At 48.7% G+C, this 18,459-nt stretch overlaps 1 protein-coding gene across 4 annotated transcripts in view; it reads right to left on the bottom strand.

Moving 5' to 3' along the window:
- ERICH6B (glutamate rich 6B) overlaps nt 1–2,270 on the bottom strand; it is an 80,484-nt gene extending 78,214 nt beyond the window's left edge. For 2 of the 4 annotated variants that reach the window (XM_084981801.1, XM_084981802.1), the window contains exon 1: nt 2,038–2,187. The gene's annotated coding sequence lies outside the window, so the exon portion shown is untranslated. Of the gene's footprint in view, nt 1–2,037 lie in introns of all 4 variants that reach the window. The other 2 variants (XR_014819497.1, XM_084981803.1) reach the window with 2 other exon arrangements.
- Between the last annotated feature and the right edge of the window lie 16,189 nt (nt 2,271–18,459).

Genomic DNA, 18,459 nt, shown 5'->3' with positions numbered 1-18,459 from the left:
GTTTTCCAATCTTCTCTTGGCTTCCTAGTCTCTCAGTCCTGCTTTATTTTCTGGAGAAGGCCGTATTCATTTCTGCCGGCTCTTCCGGGGGGCATTTCTTTTGGAGATTCCAGCCTTGCTTTTGAATTTCCTTATCCCTTGAAAGCAAGTCTGTTCATTCTTTAAAACCTTACTCGTGGAGTTCCCGTGGTGATGCAGCAGGGACAGCCTGACTAGTATCCATGAGGATGTGGGTTCGATCCCTGGCCTCGCTCAGTGGGTTCAAGAGCTAGCATTGCCGTGAGCTGTGGTGTAGGTTGCAGACGCGGCTCAGATCTGGCGTTGATGTGGCTGTAGTGCAGGCCGGCAGCTGTTGCTCTGATTTGACCCCTCCCTAGTGTGGGAACTTCTGAATGCCTCCGATGGGGCCCTAAAAATACAAAACAAAAAAACCTCACTCAAAGTCACCTCCTTGGTGAGGATGTGCCAGCAACTCTGGAGTCTGTCCTTTCCCCACAGGTCTCTCAACCCTTCTTTTATTGCAGTGTGTGTGTGTGTGTGTGTGTGTGTGTGTGTGTGTGTGTTTGCTTGTCTAACACAGTGCCCAGCATGAAGCAGGATTTCAGCTGGAGTCTGGCCTGAATGGATGAGCCATAGGAGTAAAGGCACATAGGAGACCACCCATCAAGCTTCTGGCTTGGACTTTTCTTTTTGCTTTTTAAGGCCACACCTGCGGCATATGGAGGATCCCAGGCTAGGGGTCGAGTTGGAGCTGTAGCTGCCAGCCACAGCCACAGCCACGCGGGATCCAAGCTGCATCTGCGACCTATACCACAGCTCACGGCAATGCCAGATCCCTAACCTACTGAGCGAGGCCAGGGATCGAACCCGAATCCTCATGGTTCCTAGTCTGATTTGTTTCCCTTGCGCCACAACGGGAACGCCCTAGCTTGGATGTTTCCATCCACATCCCTTTCTTTTGTTCCTATGCAGGAAAAACCCGAGACGTGGGTTGTGGGTGGCCTCAGAGAGCAAAGATGCAGCTGATAAAAGGATGAGGTGGGCACAGGATGCTGGGTGTAGCTTGGGTGCTGCCAGCCTGGGCTTGGAAACCCTAGCCAGAACGAGGGGAGAAGCCTCATTTCTTTAAAGGATCCGGGGTATTCTCTGGTGCTCTGCAAACACAAGCCCTTCTGGTTGTGGTTGCTCTCGCCCTCAGGAGCTGTTTATCACCTCTAACTAACTGGCACGGTTCTTGGCTAAAGGCAGCTGCCTTCCCTCTTGGAGAGGAACAGTTCTAGCCTGTGTCAGTGAGTCCATGGTGCCCTGTCTGTGCTGATCAGGATCCATATGAAAAAAAAAAAACAAAGTCAGAAAGTTCCGTTCACCCCCTTAGGCCCATCAGCACAGTTTTTAGCAGTATAGACACCCCAGTGTAGTCATTAAAACAATTTCCTAAAGGCTTTTTTATAAATAGAATTTCAAATGTATTCAGATTTGAACTTTCAAGGTGGGTGACCTTGAGCTGTCACTTGGCACCAAGCACCAGCACAGGCCACTCCGTGCCATCTCCCTGGAAGGTCAGGGCCACTCTTTCGCTCCCATTTTAGAGGAAGGGGATGGAGGGAAGAAATATGGGGAAACCGAGTCATTTGCTTTAGGTCATTGGAGCCGGTTTGTGCTCAAGGCTGGAATTCGGATGTGGGGGATTCTGTGCCTGCCTAGTTGTCTGGCCTGAAAAGAAGTGTACGTCCCACCAGCCTTTCTCCTCGAACTCAGGGCCAGGGCTGTCTGGAGTGGAAGAGACCTAGGGCTCCTTTCTTTGCGGAAGGATCTATTCAGCGTCACACTTCACAAAGGGGGGCCGGGGCAACACAGGCGGCAATAGAAGGCCAGGGGAGGGAGAGCAGATTAAGGGAAACACACAAAATGTCTACACGGTGTGGCGCCTTTGTTCCCCAGCCGCTCCACGCGGCTCCCTGCTCCCTGGCGGGGCTGGAAAAGGAGGGGGTTGGGTCTCCCCGAACGCACGAGGGGGCGGATGCCCGCTGCTCTTACCCAAGCTGGCCGCGCGGCTCCGGCGGCGAGAGTCCCAGCGGCTGCTTTTATTCAGCGTTCCGTTACCATGGGGACGGCGCCCTGGCGTCCCGCCCCTGGCGCCCTTAGAAGTTGCTCCTCGCTCTGAGTTCCAAGCCACAGCACCTGCCCTTGGCTTCCCTCTTCCACCTTCTTTCCTGGCGGGGGAGATCTTGGAGGCCCGCGGCAGTGGCTGGCCAGGAAGTTTTCTCACTGTCTGCGTCACGGCCACCTGCTTCAGGTGTTCCCGAATTGGCAACTCTGGACTGCGGATCGCCAGTACCCGGAGGGCAGCTGGCGCCAGGCCAGAATGCCATGGCACACAAGGCTCCAGGGCAGAGGAGGGGCGGCACAGATGGGGCGGAGTTTTATTCTGTTATATTATTTATTTAAGGGTATGTAATTTTTATAACTTTTTCTCATTAGAAAATCGCGCAAGATGCGCCTTTCCTGAATCCTGGGACCCAGCGCTGGGCTTGTGGGTGGGTGGCTGCTAAGCTGGGGAGGTGGGGTCTGAGGCTCCAAGGGGCTGAGACCCTTTAGCTGGGCAGGTCTGGGAGGCTGCAGGGTAGGCTGGCCGGGTGGTAGCATGTCAGGCACTGAGTGGACTCACTTGGGCTGGTCTCCAGGACAGAGACCCCTAGGCAGGCTAGGGGGCCCCTTCTTTGCTCTTTGGAGGACTGTTGGGCGAGGAAGGGGGGCTCAGGAGGGGAAGAGTCCAGCTGCATGGGCTTGGTCTGGGGTCAAGCACAGGAAGTAAGCCTGTGAAGTTCACATACTCTGGCTGCTCTGAGTGGACTGGCTGCGAATTGCAGAGAAGCCAGGTGGGCCAGGAGGCCAAGCTGAAATCCGTTTCTGTGTAGGCATTTCTGGCCACTTGTCACAGAGAGTCAGAAGAATAGAATCCAGATCTCTGAGGTGCCAGTCATGTTCTGTGATATCTTTTCCCAGTTTAAATAAATATTCACTTTGTACCTAATTTTTTTTTTTTTTTTGGTCTTTTTGCCTTTTCTAGGGCCGCTTTCCATGGCATATGGAGCTTCCCAGGCTAGGAGTCTAATTGGAGCTGTAGCCGCCGGCTTACGCCACAGCCACAGCCACGCAGGATCCAAGCCGAGTCTGCAACCTACACCACAGCTCACGGCAATGCTGGATCCTTAACCCACTGAGCAAGGCCAGGGATCAAACCTGGAACCTCAGGGTTCCTAGTCGGATTTGTTAACCACTGCGCCATGACGGGAACTCCCTAAATTCTATTTATAATGTTTTTATTCCATTTCTCAGAGGGTCCACCACGTTGTATAAGCTCCAGGTATCCGTAGAACCTGAAGAATCCTGAGTGCCCCCTTCATACCAGGAGTGTGTGTTGCAGGGTTTCTTCATATCTTCTCTTGGGGGCCTGCGCCAGGTTCTTGGGAAGAGGGTGAGAAGGACAGAAAAGGGGGCTCTCCTGGGAGAGGCATGGGACGCAGAGAACCTCGGTGGCTCTTGGTCGTTCCGCCTTTGCTTAGCCCTGTGGGCGGTGAGCAAGCGGAAGATGTCCAGAGAGTGGTTTCTGCCCGCCCCCGCCCCGCACCTCCCTTCCCTTGACGTGGAGATGGATGAAGAAAAGCAGAGAGAAGTCACGCGCTTACTAGGACCAAGGGCTGACACCAGGAGCCTCAGTGAGTGGCCGAGGAGTGTAGGAAGGAAACAGGGGGAGTTGCCGTTATGGCGCAGTGGAAACAAATCCGACTAGGAACCATGAGGTTGTGGGTTCGATCCCTGGCCTTGCTCAGTGGGCTCAAGATCCCGAGTTGCCCCGTGAGCTGTGGTGTAGGTTGCAGACGCGGCTTGGATCTGGCGTTGCTGTGGCTGTGGTGTAGGCTGGCAGCTACAGCTCCAATTGGACCCCTAGCCTGGGATCCTCCATATGCTGCCAGTGTGGCCCTAAAAAGGCCAAAAATAAATAAATAAATAAATAAATAAAAAAGGAAGGAAACAGGAAGAGGGAAGATACTGCCAGGGGCCCAAAGAGCTCTTTGGATTGTTGGTCCCAAGGATCTCTCGAAGCACAAGGGGAAAATCTGAGGCTAGGTTATTCCAACAACTCTTGCTGTGTGTGTGGGGGGGGGAGGGTGGAGAACTGGTCAAAGACTACTGAGGAGTTCCTGTTGTGGCTCAGTGATGATGAGCCCGACCAGTATCCATGAGGATGTGAGTTCGATCCCTGGCCTCGCTCCATGGGTTAAGGATCTGGGGTTGCCAGTGCTGTGGCTGTGGCATTGGCCGGCAGCTGCGGCTCCCGTTCAACTCCTAGCCTGGGAACTTCCATATGCCGCAGGTGTGGCCCTAAAAAAGACCACACACACACACAAAGATTACTGAGGTTTCCATTTCTCACTTATACTCTGGTGTGGCAAGGACTGGCTTGGGGGAACTTTGGGTCCCTCTATGATTTCCATCAACCTCACCTGAATCTAAGTCAAAAGTATACTTGGTTTGCAAACACAGATTCAAGACAAATTTCCTAGCCCACTCCCCACTGCTCCCAACAAGTCCATGGCCCCTAAGACCTGTCACGCAGAAATTTCAGGGTCTGTTCCCATCCTGGTGAGTAGAACCTGGCCCGGATGTGTCATGGTAACATCTTCCACAAGATGGCGCTGGTGGGTTTTGTTTCTATTTTTTTATGTTTGATTCATTCCTTGGTCTGGGTTTTATTGAATGCCTACTACATGCTAGTATTGTTCTAGGAGGTGCTGGGGATACAGACTGAACAAAACAGACTAAGCCCTAAAAATTTTTTTAGAGGGATTAATTTTATTTCTTTTTTTTCCATTTATAATGGTTTTTATTTTTTTCATTAAGCTGGTTTACAGTATTCTGTCAATTTTCTACTGTACAGCAAGATGACCCAGTCACACATACATGTCTACATTATTTCTTCTCACATTACCCTCCATCATGCTCCATCATAAGTGACTAGACATAGTTCTCAGTGCTGTACAGCAGGATCTCATTGCTTATCCATTCCAAAGGCAATCATTTGCATCTATTAACCCCAAATTCCCGGTCCATCCCACTCCCTCCCCTTAGTGGTGGTGCCCCTCACCCTTGGCAGTCACAAGTCTTTTCTCTATGTCGATGATTTTCTCTTCTGTGGAAAGGTTCATTTGTGCCACATATATATGTGTGTGTGTATACATATATATATATATTTTCTTAATTAATTTATTATTTTTGTCCTTTTGCCTTTTTTAGGGCTGTTCCCAAAGCATATGGAGGTTCCCAGGCCAGGGGTCCAATCAGAGCTGTAGCCGCCAGCCTACACCACAGTCACAGCAACGAGGGATCTGAGCAGCGTCTGCAACCTACACCACAGCTCAGGGCAACACCAGATCCTTAACCCACTGATCGAGGCCAGGGACTGAACCCGCACCCTCATGGTTCCTAGTCGGATTCATTAACCACTGAGCCACGACAAGAACTCCTGTGCCATATATTAGATTCCACATATAAGTAGTATCATATGGTATTTGTCTTTCTCTTTCTGACTGACTTCACTTAGTATGAGAGTCTCTAGTTCCATCCATGTACCTGCAAATGGCATTGTTTTGTTCTTTTTTATGGCTGAGTAGTATTCCATTGTGTACATATACCACATCTTCTTAATCCAGTCATCTGTCAATGGACATTTAGGTTGTTTCCTTGTCTTGGCTGTTGTCAATAGTGCTGCACTGAACATATGGGTGCATGTGTCTTTTTCAAGGAAAGTTTCGTCTGGGTATATGCCCAAGAGTGGGACTGCTGGGTCATATGGTAGTTCTATGTATAATTTTCTAAGGAACCTCCATACTGCTCTCCATAGTGGTTGTGCCAATTTACATGTCCATCAACAGTGCAGGAAGGTTCCCTTTCCTCCACACCCTCTCCAGCATTTGTTATTTGTGGACTTATTAATGATGGCCATTCTGTGCGAGGTGGTATCTCATGGTAGTTTTGATTTGCATTTCTCTAATAATCAGTGATGCTGAGCATTTTTTCATGTGCTTGTTGGCCATTGTATATCTTCTTTGGAGAAATGTCTATTCAGGTCTTTTGCCCATGTTTCAACTGGATCGGCGGCTTTTTTGCTGTTGAGTTGTATAAATTGTTTGTATATTTTAGAGATTAAACCCTTCTCTGTTGCATCGTTTGAAACTTTTTTCTCCCGTTCTGTAAGTTGTCTTTTTTTTTTTTTTAATGATTTCCTTTACTGTGCAAAACTTGTCAGTTTGATTAGGTCCCATTGGTTGATTTTTGCTTTTATTTCTATTGCTTTGGGAGATTGGCCTGAGAAAACATTTATAAGGTTGATATCAGAGAATGTTTTGCCTATATTCTCTTCTAGGAGTTTGATGGTGTCTTGTCCTTACATTTAAGTCTTTAAGCCATTTTGAGTTTATTTTTGTGCATGGTGTGAGGGCGTGTTCCAGTCTCATTGATTTATGTGCACCTATCCCGTATTCCAAGCACCACTTGCTGGAGAGACTGTCTTTTTCCCATTTTATATTCTTGCCTCCTTTGTCAAAGATTAATTGACGTTGTCTTTTTGCCATTTCTTGGGCTGCTCCCGTGGCACACGGAAGTTCCCAGGCTAGGGGTTAAATTGGAGCTGTAGCTGCCAGCCTACGCCAGAGCCACAGCAATGAGGGATCCGAGCCATGTCTGCAACCTACACCACAGCTCACGGCAATGCCAGATCCTTAACTCACTGAGCAAGGCCAGGGATTGAACCTGCAACCTCATGGCTCCTAGTCGGATTCGTTAACCACTGCGCCACGACGGGAGCTCCTATTTTTTTTTTTTTTTTTGAGTTTCAAGGAATTTTATTTTATTTTATTTTATTTTTTGTCTTTTGTCTTTTTGTTGTTGTTGTTGCTATTTCTTGGGCCGCTCCCGCGGCATATGGAGGTTCCCAGGCTAGGGGTCAAATTGGAGCTGTAGCCACCGGCCTACGCCAGAGCCACAGCAAGGCTGGATCCGAGCCGCGTCTGCAACCTACACCACAGCTCACGGCAACGCCGGATCGTTAACCCACTGAGCAAGGGCAGGGACTGAACCCGCAACCTCATGGTTCCTAGTCGGATTCGTTAACCACTGCGCCACGACAGGAACTCCAGTTTCAAGGAATTTTAAAAGGTTATGGTTTTTACACTTTCAGAGGCAAAACTCAACTATGTTTTTATGTTGTTGCTGTCTACTCTTGAGAGTTCTGCTGCATTTCTGACAGTTGCACGCTTTTTCCCTTCCAGACGGGTATGGCCCGCAGGAACTTCAGACACTTTTATTATCTGCCTGGGGACAGGATTCCCTTGCCATCTGTCTCTGTATCCTGAGATCCATCTTTTTGCCAGGAAAATACTACATTTCACCTTGAATGATTCCAAATGGTTGCTAAATACCAGCTTATCATTCTGAGGCCTCAGCTTGTGTGGCATCTGCCAATGTGGGTAAATTCACGGCTCCTTTTAAAGACAAATTCTGCTGGGTCTTTCAGACATCCTGGTGACCTGCTTCCACGTAAAGTGAGATGGACCTTGATCGGGGTGGCATTTATCAGACCTGTTTGCTTTTCAGAGCAAAACCACGCTGCCACCTGACCCTCTTCTCCAGAGGAGAAGCGCCATCGAAGGGCTCACTTGCCAGAGGCAAGTCTGAAATCATAGCTGAGAGAGGCCGGCCGAGGCCGGTGTGAACCGCCTGTTCTCTCGGCTTCAGTGAGCTCTGTCCTCGCTCTAAGTTACGTTCCCGGAGGCAACATCTTTGCGGGTGTTTACTACCCGAACTGGGCTGTTTCCAGAGATGCCATCACTTAGCCGTGATTGAAGATCTTGACTTTTACTGCAGACTGAGAGAAAAATGGTCATAAAACGAATGTTTCTGTACTTGGCGCAGAAATAACTGTTACAGCTCTCTTTCACTTTACCGATCCGGCGTCCTTTGTATAAGGATTCACGAGAACCGCGGACTCATCTGACCACCTGCTCGCGCTGAACTTTCTACTTGGGTGTCCAGCAGGTGTATCCCTTTCATGGCCAAACCGAGCTCTCATCCTGCCCCATTATCCACGCCTCCCTCAGTCTTTGTTGGCTCCACAAACAGCAGCTCCACTGCTCAGCCAAGTGTCTGTCTTTCTTTCTCTTTCCTTCCTTCCTTCCTTCCTCCCTCCCTCCCTCTCCCTTCCTCTCTCTCTCTCTCTCTCTCTCTCTCTTTCTTTCTTTCTTTCTTCATTTTAGGGCCACACCCATGGCATACAGAAGTTCCCTCGCTAAGGGTTGAATGGGAGATACAGCTGCCAGCCTACGCCACAGCCATAGCCATGCCAGATTGGAGTCACATCTGCAACCTACAGAGCAGTTGTTCCCTGCAACACAGCCGCTGGATGCTTAACCCACTGTTAGAGGCCAGGGAATGAACTCTCATCCTCAAGGATACTAGTCCAGCTCTTTACTGATGAGCCACAATGGGAACTTCCAGCCAAGTGTCTCTAAATTATCTTGGCCACATTCTGTCTTGCTGCACCTGTAATCTGTTATCAAATTCTGCCTCTACCTTTAACACACATCTGGACTCTGATCAGTTCTCACTGCCTTCTGTTTCTGGAAAATTTCACAAGCTGCTTCTTTTCATTTTTTTCATTTTTGTTTTTTTTTTGTCCTTTTGTCTTTTTATTTTTTTTTTAGGGCCACACCCATGGCATATGGAGGTTCACAGACTTGGGGTCTAATTGGAGCTATAGCCTCCGGCCTACACCACAGCCACAGCAACACCAGCTCTGAGCTGTGTCTGCAGTCTATGCTACAGCTCACGGCAACGTCGGCAACCCACTGAGCAAGGCCAGGGTTCGAACTCTCAACCTCATGGTTCCTGGTCTTCATTTCCAATGCACTACGACAGGAACTCCCGCTGCTTCTTTTTTATTTGGCCATGCCTACAGCAGGCGGAAGTTCCAGGGCCAGCACTCCAACCCGAGCCGCAGCAGTGACAACACCAGATCCTTAACCACCAGGCCACCAGGGAACTCTGATCCTTTAAAATATTAGGTCATGGCATTTCTCTGTTCAAAATCTTCCGGTGCCTTCCTGTCTTACTGGGAGGGGAAAAAACCCCAAGAGCTCCACGTCCTGTCTGTCCCTTCCCAGCTCTGGCTCAATGCCCTCGTAATCTCATTCCCATCATGGGGCTCACACGCACTTCCACCTGTGGCCTCCATCTGGAAGGTTCTTCCTCCACGATCCACATGACCCCTCCCCCTCCCCCTTCATATCGTTTCTCAAATGCCATTTTCTCAGTGAGGTGTTTCCTAACCACCCTATTAAAACTTCAGGTCGCTGTCTGAGCTCCCTCTCTAGCCCCTGTTCCAGTATCATTTCCCCCCATAGCACTCATCACTCTCTGACCCACCGTAGGTGGTATTTACTGTCTGTCTCACCCGCCTGGAATGTAAGCTCCCCAAGGGCAGGGTCTTTATCTGTTTGTTCTGTTTAGTTCATTTCTGTATCCCACCTCAGAACCCTGCCTGGAACATGGGAGGTACTCAATTTATTGAATGAAGGATTAATTTCAAAGAGAATTAGAGTCAGAGAAAAAGCATCTTTTGGCTCAACGTTGTATTTTCTTAGGCAACATGATGGCTGATGCTCACTGTGCATTTCTTTGAGGTCTTACTAGCAGGTGGTTCAAAGTCAAATAGGGAGTTACAAGGACTGTCTCACCTTGATCTCTAACTCTGTGATCGTCCCCTTCTATGCGAGTTTTCATTGCCTTCACTTTTAACTTTTATTTGAACAGCTGTGTGTATCTGTATCCTCAGGGAATATGCATGGAACTTTTTTGGTTTCCAGTAAATATTTGTTGAGCGAATGCATTGTATGCAGTTTTAATCCTTTTTGGAAGTCAATGGGATAGGAACAGTAAATTATTAATGACCTCTGGTATGCCTAAAAAGAAATGGGCTGGAGAGAAACGCGTGGTTGTTAGGAGAGAACGGGCTGGTACAGAAAGAAGCACTGCACCTGTTCCATGTCTGGGTGAGCGTCGGCTTTCTCATCCTGACGGGGACCCTGAGAGGGGGCAGAGGAATACATTTCCTGGGACGACAGGCATAAACGGGCACTGTCCTGACAAACTAGGACAAATGTTCACTTTAGCAACGGTTAATGTTTATTAAATAGTAAATATTTAGCAGAGGCTCAAGGTCAGAAAAGGGAAGCATAAGTAAAATGGATCAACAAAAGCCACCAGGAGATACCACTGGCATCAAATGAGGATGCGTTCCTTCCCATTAGAAAAGAGTTAAAGGAGTTCCCGTCATGGCTTAGCGGTAACGAACCCAACTAAGATCCATGAGGATGTGGGTTCGATCCCTGGCCTTACTCAGTGGGTTAAGGATCTGGCGTTGCCACGAGCTGCTGCGAAGAGTGCAGATGCCACTTGGATCCCAGCATAGGTTTGCAGCCAAAGCCCCTATTCAACCCCTAGCCTGGAAACTTCCATATGCCATAGGTACAGCCCTAAAAAAACGGGGGGGGGGGTGGTGGAGGGGAGAAGAAAAGTTTAACTAAAAAGATTGACTCGTTACTTCTCTCCATAAAATTGACGTTGGTGGAGCAGTTCTAAAACCTGGAAAAGAGGAAGCAGTGAATACAACAGGCTATGGAGGGATGAAGCCAAGGATACCAAACAGAGTGACTCCCTGGGCCCCAGAGAAATCCAGCTACTTTCCAGAGGTGGAACCCCCCCAGTCCCCAGGCACTCTCAGAGCTGCTGTTTGCCCACCCCCTGAAGCAGGGTGGAGGAGAATGACCTGTCTTCCACTTCATGGGGAGACCCCTGCCTTCTGTCCCCTTTTCATCCCCCAAACCTGGCTTTCTGTCCTCTCCAGCCCCCAGCCCCCAGATTACTCATTAAGGCCAATTCCTTAGGTTGCTGGTGGCACTGAGAGCCCCCAGAGCCTAAGCGAACTTGGTGGAGATGCCTTTTATTGTTTCCTAGCATCTTCCTGTCACTCTACCCTGGAGCCAAGAGAAGTTAGGCTAATAATTTTGTTTCTGCAAAATCATGCCAGTGGCAGGTGACTGCAAACAGACTCACGGCGGATCCATTTAAACACCCCTCCAGGTATTACAGTCTGAGGGGACACTCTGCCCTTGCTATGGGCACCTCTCCTGTATAAAGCTGGGCACCACCTTCATCTTCTTAGAATCCAGGCAGTGGGAGCTTTGTTTGCATAAAGACCTCCCCAGGGTCTTCCTTGTTCCTGGCACCCTGTCTAGGGATGGGTAATAGGTATTATTATTTTTAAAATCTTTTTAGGGCTACACCTGCAGCATATGGAGGTTCCCAGGCTGGGGGTTGAACTGGAGCTACAGCTGCCGGCCACAGCCACAGCCACAGCCATGCAGGATCTGAGCAGCGTCTGCAACCTACACCACAGCTCACAGCAATGCTGGATCCTTAACCCACTGAACAAGGCCAGGGATCGAACCCATAACCTTGTGGTTCCTAGTCAGATTCGTAACCACTGAGCCACCACAGGAACTCCCCCAGTAACAGTTCTTGATGCTTATGTTCATTTGAACTTCTACTCATTCAAGGGTATCTGGCTCTGATAGTGGCAACTCAAATTTTTTTTTTCCCCTAAAAGACAACAGGGCAAAGCCATATTTTGAAAATGCTGCCTTTTTATATGTGGATGATCAACTGTTCCTCCCCGCAGGGCCATATATTCCTTGTTCTGTCTCTAGCTGAAAATGGGACGAACACGTCCAGGTCACCAGCTCTCGCTTTGCCGCCTATGTACTCCAGCTCTAGGGAGCTCTCCCCCAGGGGAGCCGAGGTCAGGGGCAGATCTCTAGGTGTAGGGAAGCGTAGGAAGAACAGACAAAGGCCAAGGCTCACTCGGCTCCACTATACAGAGCCCTTAACCGCAGTCGAGGGCATCACAAGAAGGAGGGAATTGCTGAAGAAGAGCTTAGAAAGGAAAGAAGAGGGGGGAAGAAAAAGAAAAATTAAAACCACGTGGGAGACTCACTGAGACAGGTCCAGTCGTGCTGTATATGGTGGCCCATGGGGAAGAGTGTCCTTCTGGTTGTGTTAGTTCCCACCTGGGAACCGTCAAACCAAACGGGTGGGTGAAGAGGAATGTCGCAAGCTCCTCACCCTCTGAGCAGGGCAGCCAGCTCGCGCCTTCAGGACGCTCACAACTTGTGTGTGCCTTTGCAGGGAACAGCATGCATTCCTGTGGACTGTGGGCACAGGGCTTTCGCCAGACATCACATGGCCAGGGGCATTTTCCCAGAGTCCTTTGGGCAGGACAGACAGATGTCAATGCCAAGGACGCTGCTTCCCTGTAGGCAGATTCAAGGAGTTCCTGGTCTGAAGCAAGCTTGGCTATTGTCCCAGCCTCCCAGCCCTCTGCTGCCACCAGGGTGGACCACCAACCCCGAAGATACAGATGACACTGGTTTGCTAAGGAGTACCCCGAGCCGCCGCACTGCTGGGCGGCAGGTGACAGCAAGCCTTCCTCACACGCCTTCCTCAGTCTTTTTGGCTAAATCTCCCTGGAAACTGTGAGAAGAAGCCACAAACAGGCTGCACCTGTTTGCTGCAGGGCTTCTGGTTCTCTGTAGTGATTTGGGCTGGGGGTGGACATCACATCAGCTGCATATCAGCAGAAATGATGTGACCGCATCCCGGGGGCTGGGAGAAATTTACAAAGACGTCCTTCCCTGGAGACACCGAGAAAAGAAAACATCTTATCTCTTAGGAATCCAGAAATGTCTGTATTTCAAAGCAAACCTTTACCATAATGAAAGGACAACATGGGCTTCCTGTAAAAATTCTCACTTTTGATCCGCCGTCAAAGAGATTCTTAGCTATCAGGGTCATAGCCTTGTATCTTGCAGCGACCTTGGTTATGAGGTTGGTTGAGATGAAATCAGAGCTCTGCTAAATTGAGGACGGCCCACTGCAGGGCTGACCATGGGTCTCTTGGTGGTCTTCTCAAGGGGGGGACAAACCGAAGGTTCCATGGAACCTGGTCACTCCATCTTTCTATGTGTGCACCTGGTCCACCTGGGTGAATGGTGAACCGCCGTGTAAACTAAAGAGCCTTTGAATTATTATCTCACAATGTGGACAGTTTTTATAACCTGTTCTGGGGGATGATGAACTCATCAAGGGAAGAAAGTTGCCTGGCTTTGAGAGAGCTGGGCTGTGATTGGGCGCCCCAGTTCCAGTGATTTATAGCCCCTTTTAATGCAGCTGGGATTGGGAGCGAAGGTCAGAGTGGGTCTTTTAGTAGATGTATGAGAGTGGATTTGAGATATAAATTATGCAACACTTGAAAGTTCAACACAGATACAAATTGGGCAGCTCTTTCATGGTGTTTGGGGAGTTATGACTGATTTGTGGTCTGCTCGTGAATGAGGGGGGTAGGTCACCTTCCAGTTATGCAAGTACTTTTCCCATTAGGACAAATTAATTAGGGGTTCATGTGGTGAGGTCATGAATGGAAATGCTTGGTGTTTTGACCCCCTAAATCTGTGTTCCTGCCCATAGGGCCCCAGTGATAGATTTCTTTCATGTTCGCCAAGGAATTATGAGATCTTGTCTCTGAGTCCAGCACCAGACACTTTTAGGGCATCCTTAACTTTGGAGCTTGTTCAAGTTGCAGCTGGGAAGCTGATTTTTCTAAGACAAATCCTATTTCATTTCCATCTAAGATTTAACTTTGAAATTCCTTGGTGATGCTTTTGTTTTCCAAATATTTTGGATCGATGCAGTTTACTTTTCTGTTACGGGGGGCAGAAAGAATTCTAAGCAACTCAGCCTTTCCCCAGCTGAGCAAATCAAATGAAGGAAAACTTTGATTTATTTGATTTGAAGCTGTGTAGCAGCCAGAAATAATTCACCTCCTGGTTACTAATCTGTGTCCCTTTCTGATGATAGCCTGGATGCCCTGGAGCTTTCATGAGAGTCATTTCTGAAATATCCGAGGAAGCCCCAGGAGCCGGGGTTGTTATTTTTGTATGAGGTATTTGATGCTAAACATAAATGCTCTGAGTGTCGGCTCCTTGGAAAGTCGAGACTTTATTTTGAATCCCCAGGGGCTGGCTCTCCACATCCTGTTAGAGAGAAGCCAATACAGAGGGCTCTATGCACACTTGTTTTTCTGCTCCAGACCTGTAAGATCTGGAGCTGTCACCTCTCAGGGAATTTTCTTTTTCTTCTTCTTCTTCTTTTTTTTTTTTTTTTTTTTTGTCTTTTCAGGGCTGCACCCGTGGCATGTGGAGGTTTCCAGGCTAGGGGTCTAATCAGAGCTGTAGCTGCCAGCCTACACCACAGCCACAGCAATGCCAGATCTGAGCAGCGTCTATGACCTACACCTCAGCCCACAGCAACGCCAGATCCTTGACCCACGGAGCGAGGCCAGGGATCGAAACCGCAACCTCACGGTTCCTAGTCGGATTTGTTTCCGCTGCGTCACGACGGGAACTCCTCGGGGAACTTTCATTTCTTAGTCTCCTAGGCAGCAGTGCCCACACGTTCTGTTCATTTGTTCCTGAAATATGAGATTTCATACTTACATGTCCCAGCCTGGACCAGTGTCTACCAGATACAATCATGTAGTAACACGGTGGACTTCTTAGGATTTTTGGAGTTGGCTGTTTAGGTTTGAAGGTCCACTGTGAGCTACAGCTTTTTTTTTTTTTAGCTTTTTAGGGCTGCAAATGGAAGTCCCCAGGCTAGGGGTTGAATCAGAGCTATAGCTGCCAGCCTACGCCACAGCCCAGCAACTTGGGATCCAAGTCTTATCTGCGACCTGCACTACAGCTCACAGCAACCCTGGATCCTTTACCCACTGAGAGAGGCCAGGGATCGAACTCGCATCGTCAGGGATCCTAGTCGGGTTTATTGCTGCTGAGCGACGATGGGAACTCCCTACAGTTTTTAAGTCAAAATCCTTTTGGGGCTCCTGCTGTGGCACAGTAGGTGACGAATCTGACTACAGCAGCTCGGGATGCTTCAGAGGTGTGGGTGTGATCCCTGACCTGGTGCAGTGGGTTGAAGTGTCTGGTGTTGCTGCAGCTGTGGTGTAGGGCACAGCTGCAGCTTGGATTCAGTCCCTGGCCTGGAAACTTCTGTATGCCATGGGTGTGGCCTTAAAATCCAAAAATAAAATAAAATTGGAGTTCCTGTGTGGCTCAGCGGGCTAAGAACTGATTAGTATCCATGAAGATGCAGGTTCAACCTCTGGCCTCGCTCAGTGGGTTAAGGATCCAGTATTGCCGTGAGCTGTGGTATAGGTTGCAGACACAGCTTGGCTCCTGCATTGCGGTGGCTGTGGTGTAGGCCAGCGGCTGCAGCTCCGATTTGACCTCTAGCCTGGGCACTTCCATATGCCGCAGATGCGGTCCTAAAAAGACAACAATAAAATAAGTCAAAATCCTATCTTCATTTGGTTGTCTTTCAGGAAATGCTGCAGGATTTTTTCTCTGTCTTCTTTCTAACCCACCCTCACCCTCTCTTCTTTCCTTTCCTTGTCCCCTTGCTCCCCTTTGCGGCGTCATGACTCCTGAGGACTCTACCTTCCCTTTTCTATACAGTAGAAATGGGCAGGTGGCGGAAGGGCTGGAGGGAGGGATGCACAGGGAATAACAGCTCTGTCGACTGCGCAGTCTTAGGTGAGAGGCACCGTGCTAAGCACTTCGGATGTTTTGCCACTAACGTTTGATGAGCGGAAGTGACCGCCATCCTTGTGTTCAGTAGGGAACCTGGAATTCTTTGAGTGTCACACACCGGAGAGTGAACTGGTTTGCGCTTGGCCAAGGAGGACCTTGGGTCAGCCGGGGCCGCCTTGGCAGATCGCACCACAGCGCCCCCTAGCGTACACGTACACAAGATGCTTGAGCGGTAGGGAAGGGATGCACATGGCTGAGAATCACCAGGTGCCCATCCCGTAGGTAATCTCACTTCAGCTTCACAGCCCATCCAAAGTGGGTACCATCTCTTCAGTTTGACTGATGAGAACCTGAAACTAAGGTAAAGTAGGCTGCCAGTGCCTAAGCTGGGACCACGTTTGGACTGAAGACACTGATGCCATCAGCTAAACCATGCTGCCCGGCCCTCATTCTGGGTGAATGAAATCTCTGAGAAGTTGGGATTGTCTTTTTACTGGTCTTCTATGAATTTCTACTCTGGGGAGGTGGGGCATGTTTGTACCACAACCGTTCCCAGGCTGTAGCTCCTGATCCTCTTGTTTCATATCATCTATTCCTATCCCATGGTGAGTTCTCATAGGCGGGAAATTGATAAAGTGCAGAAGAGCTTCTTGTGGTTTGGGATAATGGTCCCCATGGAGGCATCTCAATGGTGGGGAGGAATGAGATGGAGTGTGTAGACGGAGCACGGTGTTGTATTCAGCTCAGATATAAGCCATCTTGTATAACCACCATACGAGTGCCGAGCTCTCGGGATGTGTCCCACCTGCCCTTCAGTTCCGACTCTAGCTCTCCCTCCCTTTCTGATGGGGCAGGTCTGCAGCTGTGTGTGAGTGAGGCCTCAGTTGGGACCTTACAGAGCTTTCAGAGCCCCCTTATGACCAGGGACTGTCTCCGAACAAATCATTATATGACCAGGAAGGAACACAAGTAGTGGAACTTGTGTGTGTTTAGAAGTGTTGACATATGAAAAGATCAAGAAAATGCTGCAGGTGGAGTTCCTGTCATGGCTCAGTGGAGTGAATCTGATTAGTATCCCTGAGGACACAGGTTCGATCCCTGGCCTCACTCAGTGTGTTAAGGATCCGGCTTTGCCTTGAGCTGTGGTGTAGGTTGCAGATGCGGCACGGATCTGGCGGTGGCTGTGGCTGTGGTGTAGGCCAGCAGCTGTAGCTCCGATTCTACCCCTGGCCTGGGAACCTCCATATGCCTCAGGTGTGGACCTAAAAGGATTAAAAACAAGAAAAGAAAAGAAAAGAGAAAATGCTGCAGGAAAGCTTGCAGAATGGGCATTCATAGTTTGGATGAAAATCTCAGAGATAACCATGGCGTGCCTTTTCAAGAATTTTCTCAGTGGTAGAGAAGATAATATCCTGCGGGAAAACATGGACTTTGACAATTCTGAGTTGACAAGTGGTTTAGGGTATCTGAACTCTCTACGTGAAGAAGCTTTAGAAATGCCTACCTGATTTTTCGTGCTTATATTTTCCTTTTTGTTAATGCACCAGAGTAAAAAATGTTAAAAAATTTATGTGTGTAAATCTGAAAGAGCCCTTTCAATAAGTGTAAAATAATACTCTAAGTTCTAAGAAAGCATTATGTTATCATTTAATTAGAAGTTTGTTTTGTTTTGTTTTGTTTTGTTTTGCATTTTAGGGCGGCACCTGATGCATGTGGAGGTTCCCAGGCTAGGGGTTGAATCTGAGCTGCAGCTGCCAGCCTACACCACAGCCACAGCAACACCGGATCTGAGCCGAATCTGTAACCCACACCATAGCTCATGGCAATGCTGGCTCCTTATGGATCCTAGTCGGGCTCGTTAACTGTTGAACCAAAAAGGGAACCCCTAGAAGTGCTTTTTTTTTTTTCTTTCTAAGTGATACATAAAATAACAGTGCATCTTACGTAGATGGAATTTTGGATCCAGGGGAAATATGGTACCTACCACCTGTGGAAGGAAAGATATTTATGAGTGTACAATATGCACACTTCAGGGAATATATAGCTTGCATCTGAAGAGATGATTTGAATCAAATTAAAAAAAGAAAAAAAACAAATGAAAAATCAGAATGGCAAGATAGAAGGTAATGAGGAGAAAAAAAAATAGCAGTGAAACTTTCATTATGTAGTTAAGGAAAACTCTACCTGTTGTAACAGGAAAACCCTCTGAGGCTTATTATGGAGGCTCATTTCTTGCTCTCAGGAAACCCTCATTATGGTGGGGGCAGGGGTGGGTGCTCTGCTCTGCTTGGGACCTGCCATCTTCAATTCATCCCTGCCTCTGAGATTGCCACGGGGTGTCCAGACAGCAGATGGGGGAAGGGAGAGAGTCCAGAAACTAGACACTTTGCAGGTTTGGAAAAGTCAACTGCTTCTAGCCTTATATAAATCTAAGAAATATTTTGAACAGCTGATTTCCATTAAATTTCAGACCTGTAGGGAGTTCCCGTCATGGCTCAGTAGAAACGAATCTGACTAGCATCCATGAAGATGCAGGTTCTATCCTCGGCCTCGCTCAGTGGATTAGGGATCCCGAGTTGCCGTGAGCTATGGCATAGGTTGCAGACTTGGCTCGGATCTGGCATTGCTGTGGCTGTGGTGTAGGCCAGCGGCTACAGCTCCAATTAGACCCCTAGCCTGGGAACATCCATATGCT

Source organism: Sus scrofa, chromosome 11, assembly GCF_054392235.1.
Source record: "Sus scrofa isolate SSC_HxYL_T2T_F1_AM1 chromosome 11, Sscrofa_HxYL_maternal_Yorkshire_Landrace_v2.0, whole genome shotgun sequence".
NCBI classification, from domain to species: domain Eukaryota; kingdom Metazoa; phylum Chordata; class Mammalia; order Artiodactyla; family Suidae; genus Sus; species Sus scrofa.
Note: the sequence above shows the minus strand (reverse complement) of the source record. Positions and strands in the feature narration are given on the sequence as shown.